Genomic DNA, 24,204 nt, shown 5'->3' on the forward strand with positions numbered 1-24,204 from the left:
GAGCCGGCAGTCATAAATAAAACCTGGAAACGAAGGAGGATTTATGGCGATGGAAGGGGCCGGAGCCTCACTTTCACGTTACTGGGCATGATGGCGAGGTGACGACTCTATTCGTCCTCTCTCTTTCTGTGGTGCCTGCCAAGCGTTGGCGACCGGAGGTTACTCGCCCGCTATGGAGGGTTATCTCCCGCTGGCGCGGCGGCCATGTCGGCGGTTATCAATACCTGTCCAATATTGGGCGATTCGCGTGATTAACAGCGGGACCCGCACTCGGTGCGTGTGTATTACGACACGAGGGACGCGAGTGTTCATCAAGCAGCCACCCTGGGTGGTTGGGGTTCTCCTGCAGGCGGTCTGGCTGTGTAACAGTCGGCACGAGCGATGAGGAGAGTTAGTAGTCAGTGCGCGAGTAGGTGGCAGAGTGAGTGAAGGCAGAAACAACGACAAACAACCTTTCTAGAGTTTGCTGGTCTTTTAATTCAGTTGCTGTCAGGGATCCATTCCCTCCCTCCTCAAAGAAAGGCTCCGTAGATTGGTCAGCTGTAGGGCAAAAGACCTTTTGTGGTCTGTGGCTGGAAAGAGTCAATGAGCAGCCTTTCGTAAAAAAAAAAAAAAAAGGAAATAGCAGCAGAAGAAGAGGTTGTGCTTCATCTTCGCATGCAGTTCCTTGACACAATGAACCACTTACATTTACTCCCCATCCCCGCCCACAGCCATCAGGGTATAAAATTTTTACCTTTGACCTTATCCCCTCTTCCCAAATAATGCCGGGAATCTTGTGGTTTTTAACTGGGATGTGGGGTGTGTGGCAATTGGTGTTTTACGCCGAGCCAGCAACTAAGGGTATATCACGGCAAGGCAGCCAGCCCTGTAAACAAATGCCACATTCAAAGAAAGAACAGCGTGCCCGAGACGAGAGTTGAACCCTGGACACCCAACTCTCACTGTATTGGTGACACGCTAACCGTTCCGCCTCGGACACCTGAGGATTTAACCGGACACATACTCTCCAATATGTAGCTAGACATGACAAGTTTGCTACATGTCCTTCATGCAACAATTTGACGAGAGAATTCCATTAAGACTTTGTTTCACAAAAAAAAAAAAAAAAACAAAACAAACAAAACAAAAACCCAACATGATCAGCAGACCAGATGGTTGTCGACTGCCATGCAATTTTTGCTTCGTGCCTTGTAGTCTGCCTGCCGGACAGCAAGGCAGTTAATTAGACAAACAGTTGATATAAATTCACTCCTTCCCCCCACCCCTTCTTCTACTAATGTGAGTTGGTGGCAATACCTTAATACCACATAACCACAGCTGCTAGAACTCTTTTCTTAAAGGAAAAAAAAAGCAGACGTGATTATTCCTTCAGGCCGGAATGAATGTAATTTGTTACTAAGATGGCGCCTGGTTTGTGGCACTTGTCGGACTGACAAGAAACTTATTTTCGTTCCATATCCTGGGTAGCTCTCCACCCTCCACCGCCTCCACCCACCCCAGGCTCGTAACGGCCAAACGGGTAGCACAAATGGTGTAACTCGTCACGTGGTGGTACCTGAAAGCTTTCTTCGTTGGAATGTTTTTTTTTTTTAACTTCAAAGCCGTCCAGTCATAATTAAACGAAGTTCTTTACTCTCCTGCAACTCTGTTCATGCTCTACCTCGATAATGTAAAAGTCTAGCAATTTTCCATACTTTACTCACATGTGAGGTAAGGGCTACAGGTAAAAATGCATGTTTTATTTATTTATTTACTATACCACCCTCGTAAATAAATTGTCACTATTGTCACTCGTAAATGAAGAATTGTCATTATCATCGTCTCGTCTCTCTCTTCTCGCCTCACTTTCTGTCTCTCCTGCTTCCTTCCCCCCTCTCTCTTTCCCCTCCCCCAGTTCTCATGCGCATATCCGTCAGACTTTGTGCCTCTTGGATTTGTACTGGAGGGGTGGAGGGGTGGAGGGGTAGACGAGGGGAGGTTACGTTCTGGGGCCAAACAAATTTATTACCACTTTATCTTCTCCTCCGCGCATGCGCGGAACCCACACAAAAAGGTGGTTTTCGAGAGACGTGTCATGTTACCACGGGTCAGTCTGGAACATTCAGGCAGGCGGGTATGTCTTGACCTGCCATACAAAAGTGGCACGAGATAGCAGCGATACGATTTTCTCCTCCGGGACTTTCTTTTCTTTTCCTGCGCTCCTACACTCGCGGGCGGCGGTGGCTGGTGCCGGGTGGGACTGGCTTTCAGTGGGGGTGTCTCGGGGAGGATGGTGGGGTGGTTTTTATTTTCAAAACCTGTCATCGCTTTTCATGGGCGATTCTTCACTTGTATACCAACCGGATCGAATGTCTGGGGTGGCTTGTGTCAAGACTACCCCGCCATACGCGGGACACGATGTGTATGTAGATGTCTTAGCAAGCCACCCGCATGACAGCACCATTCATCTCTGGCTGAACCATCACTTGGAACACCTGCTTCTACCACAAGTTTGTCTTCAAGTTTGTCTTCAATTAAACCTTGTGGTCTCCATGTGTGAGGAAGAGTCAGCTGAAAAGCTTAATTTTTTTATTTAATTTCCGTTAAACTTTTAAAGGTCTAGAGCGGCGTAAAACTAGTTTTCTCAGCCATTTAAATTTTTGGTGTGAAAAATAATTTTCTTGACAAAATATTTCCCGTTATATTTACTATTTTTTACTTATTCATTTCCTTCACATTTTTATTCCTCGCACCCACAAAGAAGCTTTTAAATTTTTTATTTTAATTTTTATCACTTAATGATCTGTAGTCCTGTCGTCTACAGTTTGCGGACAACTCTCTTCCGATAAGGTCCACATGCATGGTAGGACGGATCTGGAATGCGTGCGAACAGAAACCGATTGAGTAGGAATGAGGATGATGGGTTCCTCCAAACTGGACATTGTTTAGAGGATGATGGTGAGACTTTCACAGAATCAGCGATGACTACATTTTCAAGGCAACGCGTGAAGCCAGGCAAAAAATGCCATCAAGACAGTGCGACAACAGGTTTGTGGAGGGAGATTCAAACAAGATGACACAAGGTGACACAAGATGACACAAGATGACAGCCAAAAGGGCGGCTTGCATGCAAATCTTACAACGTGGCTGGTACATGCCAGCAAAACATCTTTGCTCCAATGAGCCGGGATCACACATCATGTCCCGACAGACCCAGACATTGGTAGGGAGAGTGGAGAGAGGGTAAAGAAAACACTAAAATTAAAGTATACAAAGTAAGGATCGTCCTTCTGGAATCTGCCAAACCTACAAAACTTCAAGATGGACGACATAGTACGTGGACGGCGCAGTAGAGAGGTGTTGGGATGTGGGAGGGTCTCCACACTTACCTGTCTTTGAACCAGGTGAACTGAATGATTTAAAATACCCTGCCACCCGTATAAACACAACGAGATGCAAGGGTGGTGCACAGCACGGTCCCTTCGTAAACTGGTGTTGTCGAACACAAAATGGCAAAACAGCTAGGACGGCGGACATGTTACGTATGTATATATATTGTATATTTTATTCCCTCGTCACACATTTTCATCAGTTTCTTCAAAGTCGGATGTCATCACGGTCACGGTCACGTGATCTACTCCCTGGTCGTCTGATGGTCGAGTTTTTGTTTGTTTGTTGTTTTTTTTTTAATCAACCCTTCATACTTTACGACTAGAAATCTCAATTTTTTTTTATTTTTTTTTTTACTGATTCAGAAGAGAACATTGCCAAGTAACTGACTTCGTACATCCAGAGTCGCTAGAAGATGGCAGGACGGTTTAACACGTGATAAATGCTGACACATGAAACGCGAAACAACTTTGCAGGGAAGTTAATTATACAGCAGCACTTCAAACAAAACGGCCGGACGATAATTCATCCGAAGATGACGTGGCGAGGCTGTATGAATAAGTGATGAATAATAACACAGTTTCTGAACACTTTGACACATTTTTCATGAGGTTTCTCTGGGTCGCTTTCGTTGTTTCAATGTTTATTAACAGAAGAAAGCTCGACTCACCCTTTCCTCAACACGATTATCACATTGCAGCAGTGACCACAGCGATAAAGACGAGCACACTGTATTGAAAGAAAATGGAAGAGAGAGAGAAAGGTTATATAACTTGAAAGGTTAATGTCATAAATTTTTTGGGGGGACACAAGGAAGCAGGTGGGCAGACAACCAGGGATTTGCGTGGAGGCCCGCAGGTGTACGTCACGTGACGTCCGCAGTTTTTCTTTGATGTAACGGACGTCACTGAAGGCCCGTCAGACTATAGATTGGATAAGTAAGGCTAATTAAGGTCAGTGATAATTGATTTCGCTGTGTTGTATCTTCATTCAGTTCGCGGAATCAGTTGGAAGTAAAATAAATATCAAAGCTGCTTTGCAAGATCTTCCAGAAAATATGGAATGCTGAATGAGGTGAATACAAAAAAGCCATAATCTTCAAACTGCCAAAGAAAAGTGACTTAGGAGACTGTAACAACTGGCAAGAATTATACTTTCATTTCTGATTATGTTGTAGCATGTGTGAGTTAAGCATTCATTCACTTTAACTACACCAATCCCATCTCGCCCACCTCAGCCCCAGCTGTCCTTCGGGAAGAGGGGTGGTTCCCATCCGGGGTGGGTATCATTAAGTCTGCCGAGAAATTTGAGACGAGAGGCATACTGCTGCTAAGACCTGATGTGTTTAAAAGATTTACCTCGCTAGCTTGTCGGGAGCCATTTTACAGGGGAACAGAGCGAGGAGCAGCGAGAGATGACATCTGATGATCACATCAGTCAGTGCACGGAGGTACACGGAGAAAGGCAGGAGGCAACAAGATGATAGGTCAAGACTGATTCATTTCAATACATTAAATTTCACTTTATAATGGTTCAGTTATATCGCATCATCCCTATTTTAAACGAGGCTCTATACTTTTCACAAAATACTTGAAGGGAAAAGGAATAAAGTATCCACCTGGTCTCGCTTTTTTTTTTTCAGAGGAAGATAAGTATTTGCAGTTCGTCATCTATGACATCAGTATGTATCGCCTGTCTCATTCACCTAACAGTTATCGAAGCACTGAATAAACAGTTTTTAAAACTTTCTTCATTTTTAGCATCGCCGGTTTCAGCATCCATCATGTTCCTGTCCCGTGACCTACCCAGGTCAGTGGTACCCGGTTGTCACCACACCATCGTAGAGAGTCTGTGGCCAGGGGTAGCCTACAGAGTCTGTTGGTGCGGAGGGGAACAGCGTGTGGATGCGAGGACAGGGGAGGGGAATAGTACTGGGTAGTGGGGTGTAACGGAGAGAGGAGGAGGTACCTGAGCGTCCACACCCATCCAAAGAGAGGCTATCATCTTTCGTGAGACCTGGAAGCTGATCAAACATGTTTACGAACCTACGAACACACACACACACACTCTCACACAGTTAAAAACGATAGAAATACATCTCTAATTTATTTCCTTTTTATCACTTTGTTTTATTTCTTCCTCCCTTCATTATCTTTGCCATTTTCTCCTTCCTTTCTTTTCTTTTCCACTCGGGCTGCATACAACCCTCGTCAGATGGTTTTTTGTATGTGTGTTAGCCGATGTTTATGACCATTTCGTAAATATTTCTTGTTTGTTTTCCATTTCTCTATTGCTTTTTCGTTATTTTTTCTGCCGTACTTCTATTTACGCCAGTTTTTGTTGTTGTAATGAAACGTTTTAATGTCTGTGAGTGGGAGATATATGTGGACGTAGCAGTTTGGGGATCTCCTTTCTCTCTCTCTCTGATTATGTGTGTTGTATACGTGATAGTTTACAAAATATTTCCCTTTTATGTGCATTTGTATTAAGCTTGCACATTTTCTTTATGCATTTGTATTACGCTTTATGGTCCCGGTGCTTTGATGTTTCCCATAGATGCAATATTGTTTGTGTTCCATAACATCATTTAATGTGGTTTGTTTCTTATGTCTGTCGGCGAGTTCACTTTGTTGACAACGTAAAACGTTTTTTTTTTTTTTTAGTAATTACAATAAAAAATATTTGTTTGTACCCGATAGCTTGGTTCTACTTTATTTACTTGAACTGAGGTCACAGTTGGGTGTGTATATCTAGGGACAGGGACACACACACAGGCACGTAGTGAATGAATGCTTGAGTGAAGAAAGCGATCGTGAACGAGAGAGGGGAGAAGGGTGGCAAATGGGGGGACAGCGACGAGTGGGGGGAGGAAACAAGAAAAATAAAAGTGTGTGTGTAGGGGGGGGGGAAACAAGAGTAAGCGAAGACCAGAGAGCTGGGAAGTATCGACAGTGAGACAGTATGGAAGGGTGAGGCCAGAAGGTTGAGGCGAGGGATGGGTTTCGGTCAGTTCGGTCGAGGAAATAACTCGCAGATTTAAACCCCCGAGTGAAACTTTATTTAACAACGTTTCGGTGTCTCTTCAAAGAAGGCAATAAGCCGAACCCCGGTTTAGGGCAGCGGAATATGGCGGTGTCCGCCGTAAAAATCCAGGCGCACCGGAAGAACAAAATTGAATTTCCTTCTCCTCCTTCCTTTTCATGCCCGTGCCGCCAGGGGACATGACTGTCAAAGGCGGCGGCGGCGGTGGTGTTGTGGTGATGGTGGTTGTGGTGGTGGTGGAGGTGGAAAGGGCGCGGGACGCAAAGGATTGTCAGCGGGGTCATCGCAGGCCCTGGGTTCGAGGTGGGAGGTGTGTGTGATGATGCAGGGGGGTGGGGATGCCATCAGGGGTTTGAACTTCTTGACGGTTCTTCCCAAGATACGGGTCTTAAGTCGCGATTGTCGTGTCGTTGTCACGGGCCTCGGCGTTATCGCACGCTGCCGTGAAGTGTCGTGACGTCACAGCCGAAGGTGATAACTGTTGGCGACTTTTTTAAGGTGACGATTTTCCCACACTTCTGAAGGTCAGGCTTGACTGAGCTCGAACTGTAACAAGCCATGTAAATATTATGTCGTGATAAGTAATGTTCTTTAATCTGGGACGCCACCTACAAATAGTATGGCTACCACACCGATGTTTATTTGTTTACAGCTTTCCTTTGGTTCACAATGCAAAGTCTGTCTACAGCCTTACACTATTACTATGCGGTGATTAGGGTCCATACCTCTTAACCACGGCTTAAATATTTCATATACTGCATAAATTACAATATTGAAAAAATAATTAATGTTTTTCGATCACAATCCTTTCTCACGTGTTGACCTGCGAGTCGCCATTTTGAAAGTCGAGCTCTAACCTCACGATCACGATATTGCGTGCTGCATATTAAATCGTGACTAATGGTCTTGAAATTATTAATAAATTATTATTTAAGGATAAAAATATTGATCAAATACATTTTATTTCAATTTTTTTCAAAAAAATAGTAAATATTTATTCGTAACATTGCGTGGCACAATACAATTAATACAGTATTAAAATAGTAATTGTTTGATATATAAGCGAAATTACACGCAAGCACTTTTGCTACCATCACACATTAGTACATTAACAATATTATAAATATTTCAAATAAAAATTTTAAACTTTCCAAAATTAAACATACATTAATATGATAGTTGTTGTTACACAATAATAAATTACAAACGTAATAAATGCGAACAGATTTCAAGTCCAGTCAGACAATTTAATTCCTAGTCCTGAAAAATCTCAAGCTCGCCTACTTTGAATCAATGTAAATAATAAATATTTCTTATTATAAACTAATTTCACCTCATGCATAACAACAACCAATGCCACACTAAAAGACAGAAATACAAAGAAGAAGACAAAATAAAGAAGATATTAAACAGAAAACAAGATCTGCTCCTTGATAACGGGCGATGCAGGATTCTCAAGTTCGATAAATCTGCTGAGCTGCGTCGTCGTGCAAAGGCGCAGGACAAACGCATTGTCTGCCCTTGTTCCGCCTGTTATTGCTGCTTTTTGGCTAAGCGCGCCAACACTTGTCTCCCTTGTTTGTTCACGTCTCGCTTGCAACGCGGCTACGCGAGAAAGGGCGAGATCGGCAGATGCAATTTCCTCTGATGAGAAGCAGGTCAGCCGGTTGTCTCGCAATTTCCTTTGTTTGTCCTCGAGACCAAGAGAGCGAAAACATGGAGTCTCTCTCTGTTTCTGAAGTCCAAGAACTGAGTGAGCGACTAGGGCACCATTCCTATGAACACGTTCAACGCCTGGCGAAAGGCTGAGGTTGCCATGTTCTACTCAACAAGTCTACAAGTCCTTATAGGACCAGGGGAGTAATGACAATAAATGGAGAGGACTGGGTGAGGTTACATAAGAAAGTTTGACCAGTCCTCTCTACCTCCGCTCACCCATCTAGATGCTTCCATCCAACAGGTGGCTTTACACCTTTGTGCTCACGAGGTGTGAATAAGGGTGTCAGCCCCACACCCGGCCTCCAGCTCTCGTGTCTTTGATCGCGACACAAAGACACAAAGACAAGCTGTCTGTTGTATACAAGGCCAGTCTCTATGAGATGTACATGGTCTGTGCTATCCTTGTGCAATCGCTTCTAATGGCTATGAAAATTCATGAGCCCTTCCCTCTTTGATGATGCGCTAGAAGATAAACTAAATGTAAATGCACAAAGCTGAACTTTAGATGCACAGAGATAAATACGAAAACTTGAGCAAAACAAACGAAATAAAAGAGAATAAGAGTCAGTCGATAACATTACACTTGGTAAAAGAGAAATTGGAAATGACATCTTAGGGATAAATAATGAAGATACTGTAAAGACGGAGAAGAAATGACTCAATAATCATGCTGATTGACATAAAAAAATTCTTTATGCAAGAAATAAAACGTTTTTAATCTTTAATTCCATGGGAGTAAATGTTAGTCAATAAACAGCAAATATAAAGCAAAAAACGGGAGAAACTAGATAACTTTGAAATATTTTAAACAGATAAACAATAAAATCTTTTCAAATGAACTAACTGCAAAACTAAGAACCTAGACAACTAACAAAAATCAAGGAAACATTGTGGAAAATTAAGCAAAATGAGTTTTCAGACTGAAGGAGACTCTTACAGATACATCTGTGTAAGAACTTGTTACATAAGCTAAGTGTACTACAGACGGTGACCAGGTGACGTGCGGTCAGCAGGAGCGTCACCTCAATTATTGAACGATGGAAAGTGGCTGTAGGTGATTGAAACCTGGCGAAGAAAGGTAGGTAAGGAGTGAAAGAAGTAGGGTATGAACTTTAAAAAATATAATCAGATATACATGTACCGCTAAAACACACACACGTGACATACCACGCGCGCACGCTGAACAAACTGTTGTTTCAAGCATTGCTTATTAAAATCAAAGTCTAGATGTATGTCAAAGCTACCTTTTTATGACCGGTAGATAAATGTTAGAATAAGAAAGAGAGAGCGAGATGCGAGGGTGTTGACAAGGAGAATTATACCACGTACTGCGATAAAGTCATAACAATTTAAAAAGTCGCTAACTCATTTCTCATGTGCTGAAATCTCAGAAAGCGACCCAAAAATTTTAATCTGACCATCAACTGACTAAAGATTATTCCGAAAATTTTATAATCAACTGTTGACCGTTATTGGAAAGGGAATTCTGTACTTAAAAGCAGAATAAATTATCTACAGAGAAACATTCTCCTTGATGGCCATTCCTGATATGACATCAATATTAAGTTAATGTTGCCCGGTGTAACTCGTAGTGGAAGTTGTTGAAATAGTCGAGATTTGCTCTAGTTTGTGCCGTTAACCGACCGTTGTTCCAGGCGAACAAGAAACGCTCATTCACCTGCCATTTCCTTTACACAAATAGCGCTCACGCTGCTGTAAGAGCGGAAATCTATATCTAAGCAAATTACCTAATTAACATAAGCGACCGCCATTTCCCCTGAAGGGTATTAAAAAATAAAGCTACGTGGCCTACGTGACCAATTTAGGTCACAACTGAAAAAAGAAAAAAAAAAATGAAGCGAAGTGAAGTCGACTCGCGTAAGTTTATGTGTCAGGCGAAGCGGAAAGGGGAACAAGCTTAATCATAAGGGAGAGAACTTGATAGGGTGTTAGCTATTTTATGCGGCTGAGCCCCTGCTTTCATCTGACAAAAATTTGTCGCGATCCTCTTTTTCATCTGACAGGCGACCAACCCTCAGAGGATGCATAAAGAGGTGTAATACATGCAGCGCCTTGCTACAACTTTCAAGATTTGTGTTTGACTGACTCTCCATCGCTCCTCTCTCTCTTTCTCTTAGTCTCTCTTTCTCTCTTTCTCTTAGTCTCTCTCTTTCTCTCACTTTCTCTCCCTGGAATGGCGTAGTACGATTTGATTATGCCTTCTACTTCTGTGATGTGTGTGCGTGCTTGCTTGATACTATGTTTGCGTGTATGTCGTGTGCCTTTATGTTATTACGCGTTTATTGCGAACGAGAAAAAAATTCACAAAGAAGCAGAATAATTTTCAAGCCTGTTCATAAAGAAAATACCTCGAGCACCTGACAACCGAAGAATTTCGCTACTTTACACGTTTTTCACTCACTCTTTGACCTGTTTATTCATTCTGTCGTCCTGTGCTCCCAGTCGTGTTGTTCTGCCATGATTTCAAACGTTGTAAACATGCACTTACCTTTGCTTGATCCTTTTTTCCATTCTAGGGGATATAACAAAGGACAAGATTTAATATATATGGTACTCATGTCACATGACGTGGACTGATCTGTTCGCCATGAAAGTAGCTGACTTGCTTATCGTTCGTTGCCAAGGAATCACAGATTCTCTCCTCATCGCCAATCAAATAAATAAATAGTTTACCGAGTATTTTAAAGGAGTAATAGAGTTGACGAATGTAAATCCTGTTTGTCACAGTGAGTGCCCTTGTGTATTGTTTTTGTGTAGAGCCTGTGACGTATCGTGTCTCCACGTTGTTATCGTGATGAACACGTCACTACCTTGACAGCATGGCAAACACGTCACTAACGTATTCAGCGTACGGTGACGTTCAGTGTCGCATCTCATTCTGGGGACTGGGGGTCATCTTACTCATTTTTTAGGGTATCTCTGTCTCTACATTTTGAGGACATCTCTCTACATCTCGGGTTATCTCTTGGGGTCATCGTTTCGGAGTAAAAGCTCTTTTTTCATCTTTCGATTCATCTTTCTCCTCATCGGTCATCTTTCTCATTCTCGGTTTCTTCTCGTGTCTCCTTCCTTAGCTTTTTCTTTCTCTGCCATTATATTTTTGTCTCTACAACACATGCACACAGACCAGCGACACTGGCGCATAAATATATCATTCAACACGCCCACACGCACAAGCACACAGGCACTCTCTCTCACACACACACACACAAACCAGCGACACCGGCACAACAATATATGAACACAGAACACGCACACAAACACCACATCACACTAATCACCTACACAAACACACCAATCCGTCGCCTGTCATCAAGATTTGTATTTACGGAAATCATTCAAAGCAATGCTTATCAACCTCGTTTTGATGTGAGTGATGGATAAAAACCTGAATAAATCTTGAGTTCCTCTGGCCGACAGTAGAGGCGAGTAGAGTACAACTTGCCAGCACAACGATTACATTCGACTGGCCAGAAGATATCACCCGACTAAAAGAATAACAAATCTAATACATTTGTATTAGTATGAGTACTGTGTGAGTACATCTGAACAGCATCATCATCTGAGTACATATAACCGTTAGAAAGAGAGCACTATTCACCACCCGTTTGTAAACCCCTTTTCTCTCAGATTTCTCCTTTCCACCAACTTATCGCAGCTACCCTCAACCTCCCCTCCCCTCGTTAATCACATCCGAACATGGAAAAGACGGAAAGAAAACATATTATTTACAGACACCGTCCTTTCACGGGAGACACACGGTGATTGCGACATCAGCCCATGATACACTGTGTGCTATCTCTCATGTTACCCCCGGTGAGGGGCTGAAACAAATTCTAATCGCCTACGTTTGTTTGGATTAGAAGAAAAGTTCTCGGGTAACCCGACCCATTCATTTTTCTCATCTCCTGGCAAAACGAGGATTAGACGGTGTTAAGACTTAAAGGGGCCTAAGAGACACTTCAGGAGGCACGACACGAGAAGAAGACGGGGGAACAAAACGGTTTCTCAATTCGTCACGGATGCCTCCTTCTCTGTAACTTGAGATATGGAGCTTTGAGCGAAATTTGTGCACACACTGAAGTAGACAGGGGCGGCTGTCTGAAGGTTTGCTGCAGTGAATAATACGAGGGAGAAGATAATACGGTTTTTAGAGCCGCCAACACTGTAGATAACAGCACCTGCCAACTTGACAAAATGTCTCCATTCGATCTTCTGCATACCAAACGTCAACGTGAACGCAGTAAAAACACAACTTCAAAGTGCTAATACTTTGAGAAAGAACAAAAATAAAAAAAAAATTAAAAAAATAATAATAAAAAACTTGAATCAGAACCATGAATCAGATCAAGCGCATGTTGTATAAAAGATTCAGGTTAAACAAGACAAAGCTGTTGCTTAAACAGTTTTAAAAAAATTGGAACAGAAGAGTTATGGAAGATGATGGAAAGGTGTCAACAAACAGATAATGATGGAATGAGGGATGGCTGCTGAATTGTGTACATAGTGTTAAGAGTCACTGTGAAAGAGATAGTGCGTGCGTGCGTGCGTATAAGCGGATAACGACGCTGACGATACAAAATAATATCAAAGTAAAGGAAGTCTCGCTATCTTGTAGTCGTCTTAGAGCCTTTTTTTCTGTGAGGGTGGGACAAAATCCTCGGATGGCGTGGCTGTTAGTAAAGGGGAAGGGGAAAGGAATCGGTGAAGACTGAAGGCATAGTCAGTCCAAGGAAAATCGGACCACACCCGAATTTCAGATTGAATTATGAAGATTAAATTTTTTTGACAGAAAATAAGATATTTTAAATTTTTTATTAGAATACGCAAACAAAATTAAAGATAATTCACAGATGATAAAACTAGGGAGTGCGTGGATGTGATAAAGAGAGAAAAATAGAGATACCCTGAGGCTGAGGCGGACTGCCATTGTCAAGACTATCAGAACCGAAATCGCAGCATCCGGGCACTTCGCGGATCAGGCGGAACTTGACAGTGTGGTGGTTGTGGTGGTGGCTGTGGGTGGTGGTCGTGGCGGTGGTGGCGGTGGGTTTTGGGCAAAGAAGAGGGTATGGAGGAGAATGAGTTTTATGACGATGAACATTTAAAAATCGTTACCATCGTTCCCGCCTCAAGTACACCACCACCACCACCGTCACCACCACCGTCACCACCACCAACACATACCCCTATCATTGCGGGTGCAGACACGTATTAAGACAGTAACAAGCGCGACAAGAGACCACGGGATCTACAGGATAGAGTGGGGGTTGAGGTGGTGGTGGATGAGGGGAAGGGGTGGGAAAAGGTGGGGGGAAACAGCATGTCGCGCTGCCGCGACAGGCCTGCAGTTAGAGGCCACGCATGCGCACAACGTGGTGTGCACGTGTTAATCAAGCCCCCGTTACCTTAGCGTCAGCCGCAGCCAGTTGCGGGACAGTTTCTTTTTTCTTTCTTTTTTTTTTTTTTTGTAAAAGCCATCATTGCCTCGAGCTAAGCCTTTGATAAAAACAAGCTGTGAAAAGCTTGGACGCCTGGCAAACGCGATACTGCTAAAATTATGTGCTCAGCACATCGTAACTGCTTCAAAGGACAAACAAGATGGCAGCTGAGGGGGCGCTGTTGTGGCACAATGTTCGATAAGGAAAAATAGGGTTTGGGGAACAGGGGTTCCGCCCCCCCCCCAATGATGGTTTGAAATAATTGCGCACTTAGGATGACCGAGTGACGTTTGTAATTAAATTTACTGTGGTGATTTATTGTTTTGAAATAATTTTTGAGAATATTCTCATCGGTCCGTACTCTTGGTACATGTAACAGAAAAAAAAACAACCCTACAACCTCAAAACAAAACGAAGATAAGAAAGAGAGGAAAAAAATGAATACTCTCATTTTACAATCAAAAAAAAAAAAATTGCTGGAGTGCTGAACTTTAGGCAAGTGTTAATATCAGATGCAGACTTTTCATGTTTCTTCAAACACGCGAGCGCACGCGCATGCTAGTAGAACTAGTAAATAAACAGTACAGAGGACAACAACTGAAACAAGGACAGAGAGTAAACCCCAAAGAAAGTATTGACAGTGTAATCAACACTTAAACAAACAGAAGATCAGACCCACTAATGGGCAGCGCTTACAAAATCTCAGATACCTGAAATAATAATAATAGCAATACCTGAAAACCTGGAATATGAGGTGGAGGCGCACCTTTGCAGTAGATTTATTGAACTCAACCTGCAGCATGACGCAGAACTTCAAAGAGGAGATTTTCAGTTGCTCGTGTCTCATTGATTCTCCTATTTAAACATGCACGAAGCGGCATGGAGCTCCAGGCATGCGCAGTGAGAATAATTGCCATGGCGGCAGCCTCGATTTCAGGTGTGCGGACTTCACGTAGTGGAAATAATTCCGCCAATTGTCATCTCACGAAGAACTCACAAGTCATGTAACCTTGCTTCAATGTGCAGCAAACCGCACTTCATCGTCTCTCCGTCAGGAACATGGCGGAGCTCTGGAACTCTACTCGTCTCGCGCCGTGAAGTGAAGCGGACTATAGTCTTGTAATGATGTCTGTGTCGTCTGATGTCCAGGACAAAGAAGACGAAATATGTATTTGGTTGGCCATTTGCGCCCATTGAAAATTGTTAGTGTACAACGCATTACAGGAAACAAATCATCCTATTAAATGAAGAACATATTTTAGTGTAACTGGGTGTTAATTTTATTTGTTAACAAATACCTTAACATTAGATCGTGGCAAGTTATGTCATTTTGTGTTGATATCAGCTCAGGATTTTAGAGATACAAGGAATACGTTTTTGGCATGAAATTTTATTAAGAATAATATATTAGAATAATAAATGGAAACTTTGTAAAGCGTATACTCTCGATTGTGATAAACCTGCTAATTCCACGCCAGGACTTTTAAGCAGACATGTCTAACGCCATCCTCTGCTGACGTAACATAAAGCCTTGTGAACAAAATGACGTCACATAGATCGTCATTTTACGCTATGACTTGAAACAACCTCTTTGAAATGACGTCATAAAGATATGCATCGTCTGCTTTCTTGAAATGACGTCTTTTATGACGACTGGCATACGTAAGTCATTCTATTTTATTTTCATGCAGTCTCCATTTTGCTAAACCAAAAAAAAAAAGTACTAATAAATAAAACTTAAAAACAATCCAGACAACTGTCTCCTTTACCTAAGAGTTGTCTACCCTCCATTGCTGAATTTGCGAAGAAGAATAAGCTCTCAGTTTCTACAATATTTGTCAGAACTGTCAATTAACGCCATACTGGCCTAGATCGTGGACTGTCTTGTAGTACAAAACGCATATCATCTTCTTCAGACAAATCACACAATGGGCGGACATTTTCATGTCAGGGAAAAGGATTGTCTATTCTGATATTCCAAAACGAAATTTATTGCATTTTAAATGTTTTTCGATGTGTGGAGGCTTGCACACAAGGCGTTATGAACCTGTTACAACAATCCAAACATGATCACTCCAGTTTTGTTACCTCCACCAGTCGCTCCTCAAACACACAAACAAACACTGAATCTTGTTTGTAACAGTAAGCCATTCACTTTGTCTTCAAACTCAGACCCGTAGAAATGCATAATTAACGAAGCAGACCTGACTGCAGTGAAACAGCAGCCCAACCTTTGTTTGTACACAGCCATTAACGGCACCAGGCGGGTGGCAGGAACAAAGGAGTTTCGCCGACACAACAGCCGCTACTCGTGAGCAGAGCTCAGGTGACTCAAAGACAGTGTGCAGCGACACAGACGGCAGACAGCTCAGTCTTGCTTAAGCCGCTAAAAGCATTTTGCCACCAACTCTCCTGAACTAAACCCAGACGAGACACATTAGACTACTGATGAAAATGGATTTCAACAGGTCTTGGATGATACAACTCAAGACTTCTGTGCCATTCTTTACTGTATAATTGCACTCACTCCTATCCTGTGTTTCCGTGTACTCAGTATTTTCAGTTAAATTTACCTTTTGGTTTTCTGGTATAATTCTTTATGCTATTAGTAACATTTATCTACGTCTGATGTGCTCCTTTTGTGTCATTTATTCACTTATGTCGTGTTTTTAAGTATAATTACATATATAGTATAATCAGTATAATTTACCTACAATACTTTTCAGAATAATGTTAAATATTTTCAATATAATTCGCCCAAATCCTTCGTGCTCTTCAACATAGCTGAATATTTTATATTTTTATTCACTTATATGTTTCACATTATTACCTTGGGACTTGTGTACTCTTCAACCTTCTCCTCCTGCCACTCTGATACATTAATGAGAAGCGAACGCTCCTCAGCTACATCTGGGTCATTGCATGTTGTGACCCCCACTTCCCTTTTATTTCTCTTAGCCTCGTTTCCACACTCTGCCGGAACTGACGTCACATGTCACGGCCTCACTTTGTTCTGCCCTTCTGATGGGTGGTTCTTCCTTCTCTGTTCATTTGCTGAAATCCCAGATCGTAAGTCCGCCCAGCAAGCCTCCCAGTTGTACAAGTACCACGAAATGAACGAGGAAGTTAACTTCTTTTTCTTTTTTTAAAGTCCTCAAACAACAGACCAGGCAGACTTGCGCTATGATTTTGTTGCGTTGTTTACGAAATCAAAGGAGAAACCCAAGAGGAAGTAACTCTAGATGTCTGAAAGAAAGGGTTACGTGGCCGCAGTCACCTGCGTTGCGTTTACTCCGACAATTTGGGTACGTGTGTTATTTTCTCTTACTTGGCAGCACTGTCTCGAGAGATCAGACGACAGCCCGCGACTGTTTACACAGTAATGAAAACCACAGTTGTCTTCCCCCTCACACACACACTACCCATACCTCCTCTTCCATTCTTTTCTCCCTCCCTCTCTCCATCAGCTCTCTATTTGCTCCCGATGCAAGCATGAAACTGAAGATGAAGTGCACGTGTTGGTTGATTGTCCTGCCTATGACAGTTACAGATCGAAAGTTGTTTTAAAATCTGAAATACCCGATGATCCGGGTACTGGTGGAATCACGTGTCTTTGTAGATAACTCCGAAATAACCATCAGACAGATCTCTAGATATCTGTGTCAAGTGTTTAAAAACAGAAATGAAAAGGGTGCAGACATTGTTGGAAAGGGAAAGTAATGTTCGTAAACAAAATGTAGCGCTGTTGTAAATATTGCTGAAGCTGTTTTTAATTTATTTATAATTTCCTCCTTGAAACAAAGGGTTTGCTCAATAGAAAATTCGTTTGTTCGTTCGGTCAGTTCTTTATCTATCATTAGTACACATATGGAAAGATGGAAAGTATGTCGGATGTGCTGATTAGTTCCTTCCTTTTTCCTGTAAATTTCCCCAAATTTTTCGGTGTTATACACTGGTCATACTCTCTTTTTTTTTTTGTCTCTCTCTCTCTCCCTCCATGCATTAGGCCCCATGACACATGCAGCATATTCCCAATTCACGTAATATTAGTGTTCGTATGACAATTGCAGAATAATAAGAACTCTATTATATTAAACAAATTAAAATAAAAAAACACCCAAAAACAAACAAACAAACAAACAAACAAACAAACAAACAAAAAGGAATCCACGAGAAACATATGTTCATTTTGTTCTTGAATGCCGTCCTTGAAATAATTTCATTTTCAAATGTTTTAACTTGAAAGCACTTTACCTGAAAGCAGCAATAAACATGGAAATGCTGTGTCTGCGGTTTTTTGTTTGTTTTGTTTTTACCTGCAGGGGAAAATGTCAAAATTGGGGATAGGGGTTCTGCAACGTTGTGGTCTGCGTGAGCAGGAAGCGGAAGTGTCTGGACACTGAAGTACGCCATATTTTACCTGTCCTCGACTTGTCAAGGTGTTTGGCTGTGAAGTCTCGTACTTGACTAGTTGTCCTGTCGTCTGCTTTGATATTCTCTTGCTCCCATGTTTCTTTCCCTCACTTTTCCCTTCATCACAGCTGCGCCTGTTCCTTACCTGACAATCTCGCAGTTTTTTGTTTAATTTATGAATAATCTCACCTGCTCTGTACTCCATAACCCTGCCTCTTCCCAACTTCTAATTCCTGCCTGCTCCCAACTTGTGTCTCTCATCTCACTCATTGTTTTATAACCTGTCTTTATTCATCGTCCTTTCTGTTGATCATCTATCGGTCTGGTGACACAACAGTTAGCGCCTGTCATCAGTACAGTGAGGACAGGCTGTCCTGGGTTCAAATCTCGTCTGTTTTTTTTCTGCATTCGGCACCTGTTTACACCATCTTTTCACCCCCACTTCCTGTGGATCATCATCCTTCTGTCATTCTTTTCAAAGTCCTTGTCCATCACTCGCCACCTCACCTCACCTCACCTCCCCCTCTCTCGTTGCCCTACGTGTCGGCTACGTCAAATATCGGCGTTTCCCGTCTCGACTGCATTGTTTGCGTAACTGTTGCAGAGGCAATGTCGCAGCCTCATCATTCATCACCTACCCACAGTTGAGGAGATCATACAGTACCAGGCCGTGTGCGACCTCAGTTCAGTTGTGAACGTGGAACGTGGATGTTGCTACGGGGGACTCCACGGCAAGTGGTTGCGGCTTCTCCACATACCTATTGATTCCTCCCTCGTGTCACGTGATCCAGTGCAGCAACCCCGTGGCTTGGGTTACGGCGCGTGTGTGTGGCTGTAATAACCAAGCGCTTCCTGATTTTTTTTTATAAGGGTGGGAGGGTGATGGTGTGAGGGAGGGAGGCAGGGGGAAGCTCCTCACCGCGCCATTTGCTTTGCCGACAAAGTGTGTGTGGTTTTTTTTCTTTCTTTCTTTTGTGTGTTGTGATTATCATGCAGCGTTTACAGTGAAGTCTCTAGGGTGGAACCTACCCGGGCGTTTGTCGTCAGCACATTAGCGAGGACTGGCGAAATATGATAACAAATGAGATCTGATGCTAACAGTTAGTGTTTTATTCCTCGGGGTGGATGGGTGGCTGAGAACAATGGGAATCATACTGCTTATTTTGATGAGGTTGTGCCAAATAAATATTTGTCCCTCTTTGTTCCCTTTCTCCAACATTTTTCGTTTACCTTCCTTCCTCAGAAGTGATCGCACTCTCTTAAACACACAAGCATGCACGAGCGCGCGCTCTCTCTCTCGCACACACCCACACAAAGATACAATGTCTCTGCGCAAAAAATAACAGAAATCTGAGCTCTTTTCGATTAAAAAAAATTGTAATACTCGTCATGTGACACTCCGCCTGAGGTGCATGGACAGACATGCAGACAAGTTTTCCGCTCTCACAAGCTCCAGCAAATAATTCCTTCTCTACTGATGCGCCGTCATCATCTGTCATTGTCCAGGGGATCGTGTGACAACTGAAATTGCATCACTTTAACAACTCGCCCAAGCCATCATCTCACGTAACCACGGTAACCGACTCGCCCGCAAAATCCCGTAGATACCCGTCATCTCGCGTAATCTGACAGAGAGGGGCTGGACAGTCCGCGAGCTCCGAAGCCAGTTCTGCTGGACATGCGATGCAGAGGAAGAAGTCACGAGAGACAAGCTTTTTCTCCCTTCCTTCCTTTCTCTCTCCCTCTGGGAATGCTACTACCACCACCACCCCACACTCACCCACCCTACAACTGAACCGTTAAACAGGGCACAGCTCCTTTATCTGTAGCAGGAAGTTTTGTAAATAAAAGTGAGGCCAGCTGCACAGGTAAGATCGCAGGTGTTGATGCCATGTAGTCCAGTAAAACTCTGGTAAGTGTTGTGTGTAGCTGTCTGCTCCACGTTAGCCATTCAGCTAATGCCTATTGTGTCTGCCATGACCTGGATGCTAATGACCGTCTGCCCAGTGGTCTCTAGAGCTTCTCTCTTTGTGGGTGTGTGTGTGTGCGGACGCGCGGACGAAATCAAGATGGTCGTACTGGAGGCCCCACGTGACTGTTCTCCTTCACTCCCCTGCAGATGCACAGGCTATCGTTTGTTCTATTGTTATATTGTGCACTCAGGTTTTCGCAGTGAAAGGTGGTACTCTGAGTTCCGGTCCCTCCATCCAAAGAGTCAAATCATCTGAAGCTGGAAGCACGTTCCTGACAAATAAACTAATCAGCCAACCAATAATTAGTGGAGGGTCTTGAATCTTGGTTGAATTGCAGGTAGGACAGACTAACCTGGACACCTAACCGGACAAGACAATGCAGCTGCTATCTACTCTAACAGTCAGAAACCAATGGCGAGGGAAAAAAAAAAGAAAAACAGAAGAAGACAGGGAGGAGGAGGTAATGGGGGAATATAGAAGGGAGTTTCTACTGCGACATAACTGGGTTGCATGTGAGGTCTTTAGTCGACTTTTTCCGCTAAACTTCGCCCAGAATCGCCGTTGGCGGGTATGCACTTGAGGTCTTAGACATCATCGGTCTCCAGATGGCAAGTCGACTAATTCCAACCACATTTTAGAGGAGTCGACTTGTACACGAGACTGGCGATTAAGATTTCTGTGAAGACCTTATTGCAGCCCAGGCCGAAGAATCTTGCAAGCTGCTCGTCAGCGCAGTGAAGCGTGAAGGGCCTGGTGTCTCGTCGTCTGATCAGGTGCTTCGCCTCCGGACTTTCGTGTTCCTGGCTTGTCCTCCAGCCCACACTTTGCGCGGGACATGCGCATTGACGCACTTCCTGTCGAACAGAAAAGGCCTGCGCTGCAGCTCTTCTCTGAGAGAACAGGAAAATCCTTCCATACTTTTGATCATTACGCAACCCATTAGCCGCGGGGTTGGTCAATCGCTCCCCCTCCCTCTCTCACAGGGACAGAGAGAGAGACTTCTGTGATGTGAAATCCATACTCTGGCAGTGAGAATGAAGTAATCGAACATGGCGCTTGCTATAATCATGTTCTCATATGTCAAAAACTGATTACTCATATCTGACACTCTTCTTTATCGGCCCATACGCCGCGCTTTTCAAAGAGTGTAAAATTACGCTTAAGAAAATTAATTTTCTTATGAAAGGTCTTGCTGGAATGTTTTTGCACGCGAGCCAGATAAAAATAAAGGAGGTGGGAAGGGTGGGAGAGAGAGAAGGAAGGCCTGGTTGACAGTCAAGTGAGACAGACAATGTAAAATAGTTCAAGCGTGTCGGTCGACCGACTGGATGCTTAATGGGGCGTTCTCTCATTGTTGTTTCACTGTCAGTCATGTGTGGGGTGTGTATGTGGGTGCGTGAGTATGTAGGTGTGTGTAAGGTGTGTATGTGTGTGCGTGAGTATGTAGGTGTGTGTAGGGTGTGTATGTGTGTGCGTGCGTGCATAGGTGTGTGTAGGGTGTGTAAGTAGGTGTGTGTCGTCCAATACCTTCCTTATGCAGATTTTTTCTCGGCTTTCTCGAGCAGACTTGCTATCTCATCCGGACTTACCTTCGGGGCAGGGCGACATTCCACCAGGTACAAAGACAGGTAAGACGGCGAGAGGGCAGGAAGCGGAAGATAGCATCTTCACAAGCAAAGAGTCGGGAGGGTGAGCTTCCGTGACCCTTTGACCTGCCATTGGCAGTGTTGACTCTACTTTCCTGATCCCAGGTTCCCGCCCATCAGGTGCGAAAGCCCGAGAAAAGGAGAGATCGGAAACTAAGGGGTGCGAACCCCAGTAGCAGGACCTGCGGTGATGCTGTCGGCCTCAAACATTGCCGGAATCATAATCGTCTTTACACCATACATTCAAGATTGTTCTATTATTATTCTATACACAGAGTCTTTCGACCTAAAGGGAAAATTTGAATATAGAAAGTTGCTTTATTATATAGGTAAATGGTCTTTAGCTTTAGGTGCTATGAGCAGCAATCAGACATTCGTATTCAGTTCAGAATCAAACGATGATACACTCGAAGAACACTAAATATTAAATATTGTACTGTACACAGATTGGGTTTTCTCACAAACCCCTGCAGTTTGGACACAGGCATATCAACACCCTCACCCTGCTTGGCGTGGAAAAGGTAATACAGCAAAGAAATTTAAATAAATGGCTGTACTGTAATAAAGATATGATCGATGCTCATCCACACTAATGAAAAAGTAGGGTAACCATGTGGAAGGGTAGACACATAAAGAAACATGAAAACTTACCCAGACGAAATTTACTGCCCTTCTAGGAAGCAAACCTGTTAAAAAAAATCCTTCCTCTTAATTTCTTTACTATCTTTATTGCTTCTTTTCTGTCGGAACTTCACAGACCCGATCCTCCGCAATAGCTTCTCTCTCTACCTCTCTCTCTCTCTCCCTCCCTACAAGTCACCATTCTTTATTCTGATGAGCACAGCAATCTTTAAACGCATAAGACCTTATTTACGATAATTTTCGAGAATGAGAAGAGCAGGGGATTGAATGCCAGTCGGTTTTCATTCTCTCCACAAGCGTGTTTTGGAAGATTGAAAGCCCCGGATGTCGAGCTGTGGCTTGGACAAGACCTGGACCCAGAATGATTGTATTGTCCCGCGAGGAACAAACACCAAGGTGGCGGTCCGCACAGACTGAGGAACGTGTAGTCACTGACTCAGTGGTGACCACGAGTGAAACCCAGAATCCTTTGTGTACGAGTTCCTAACGACTCCTGTATGAAGGGCAGATAAAAGTTGTGATGATGTTGGGAGGAACAATCTTTGTCAGTTGTCGTCAGCAACTCCCTAGTCACCACCACTGCCATCAGTAATACAACCACCAGCACCAACACCAGCGTAATATCAGGATGTACAGTAGTAATATCAACATGATGTACAGTAGTAATATCAATATGATATACAGTAGTAATATCAACATGATGTACAGTAGTAATGTCAACATGATGTACAGTAGTAATATCAACATGATGTACAGTAGTAATATCAACATGATGTACAGTAGTAATATCAACATGATGTACAGTAGTAATGTCACATGATGTACAGTAGTAATATCAACATGATGTACAGTAGTAATGTCAATATGATATACAGAAGTAATATCAACATGATGTACAGTAGTAATGTCAACATGATGTACAGTAGTAATATCAACATGATGTACAGTAGTAGTATCAACATGATGTACAGTAGTAATGTCAACATGATGTACAGTAGTAATGTCAACATGATGTACAGTAGTAATATCAACATGATGTACAGTAGTAATATCAACATGATATACAGAAGCAATATCAACATGATGTACAGTAGTAATATCAACATGATATACAGAAGCAATATCAACATGATGTGCAGTAGTAATCAATACTCCTGGAGCGTCCGCACGTGCCGAGTATCAATGCCTTTATGTATATTATGTATATGTAGTCTTATGTCTCCTCCTAGTTCACACAGCTGCACTAACTCCTCCACAGCTGTTACTCCTCATTCTCCCTCAGACATCTGCTATTCCTCTTCTCCATCCACAGCTGTGCTTACACTTCTAGACACTCGTCATGTCTTTCCATCCACACAATTGTTTCACCTCGCCTTCGTCTACCCCCGCCCTATCTCCCTTCCTACAACTCCTCTACACAGGTGTTATATGCCCTCCTCCTCCTCCTCCTAGTCCTCTACACAGGTGTTATGCCTCCTCCTCCTAGTCCTCTACACAGGTGTTATGCCTCCTCCTCTTCCTAGTCCTCTACACAGGTGTTATGCCTCCTCCTAGTCCTCTACACAGGTGTTATTTTGCTTCTTCTGCGGCACCTATGTCTCTTTTTAAACAGCTTTTTCATCGCCTCTTCTAAAACGACTATATTTTTTTCATATGTAGCTCATCTATCGCCCACCTCCTATTTATTCTCGTCCACTGCAGCTGTTGTGCCTCTTTCTCTGTACCACTGTTATGTTCTAAATTACATCATCATCTCTACCTTTTATCACTTATGTCACTTGAGTGCTGTTCACATGTTGCGGCACAAAACAGTCACCTGGCCGTCGGGTACAGCATACAAATACACTGTCTCATTCCCACCCCTACAACCTAACACACACTCACCTCAGAGCGGGTGTCTTGTGGGACCTCCAACATCTCTCATATCTGACCTCC

The 24,204-nt window shown here is 43.1% G+C and overlaps 1 long non-coding RNA gene across 1 annotated transcript; it reads left to right on the forward strand.

Annotated features, from left to right (window-relative positions):
- Nucleotides 1-15,201: 15,201 nt before the first annotated feature.
- On the forward strand, nucleotides 15,202-16,943 carry LOC112566223. Its single transcript, XR_003099538.1, has 3 exons — nucleotides 15,202-15,257; nucleotides 15,843-16,063; nucleotides 16,747-16,943. It is a non-coding gene; the product is annotated as an uncharacterized LOC112566223 (long non-coding RNA).
- Nucleotides 16,944-24,204: the final 7,261 nt, after the last annotated feature.

Source organism: Pomacea canaliculata, linkage group LG6, assembly GCF_003073045.1.
Source record: "Pomacea canaliculata isolate SZHN2017 linkage group LG6, ASM307304v1, whole genome shotgun sequence".
Lineage (NCBI taxonomy): Eukaryota > Metazoa > Mollusca > Gastropoda > Architaenioglossa > Ampullariidae > Pomacea > Pomacea canaliculata.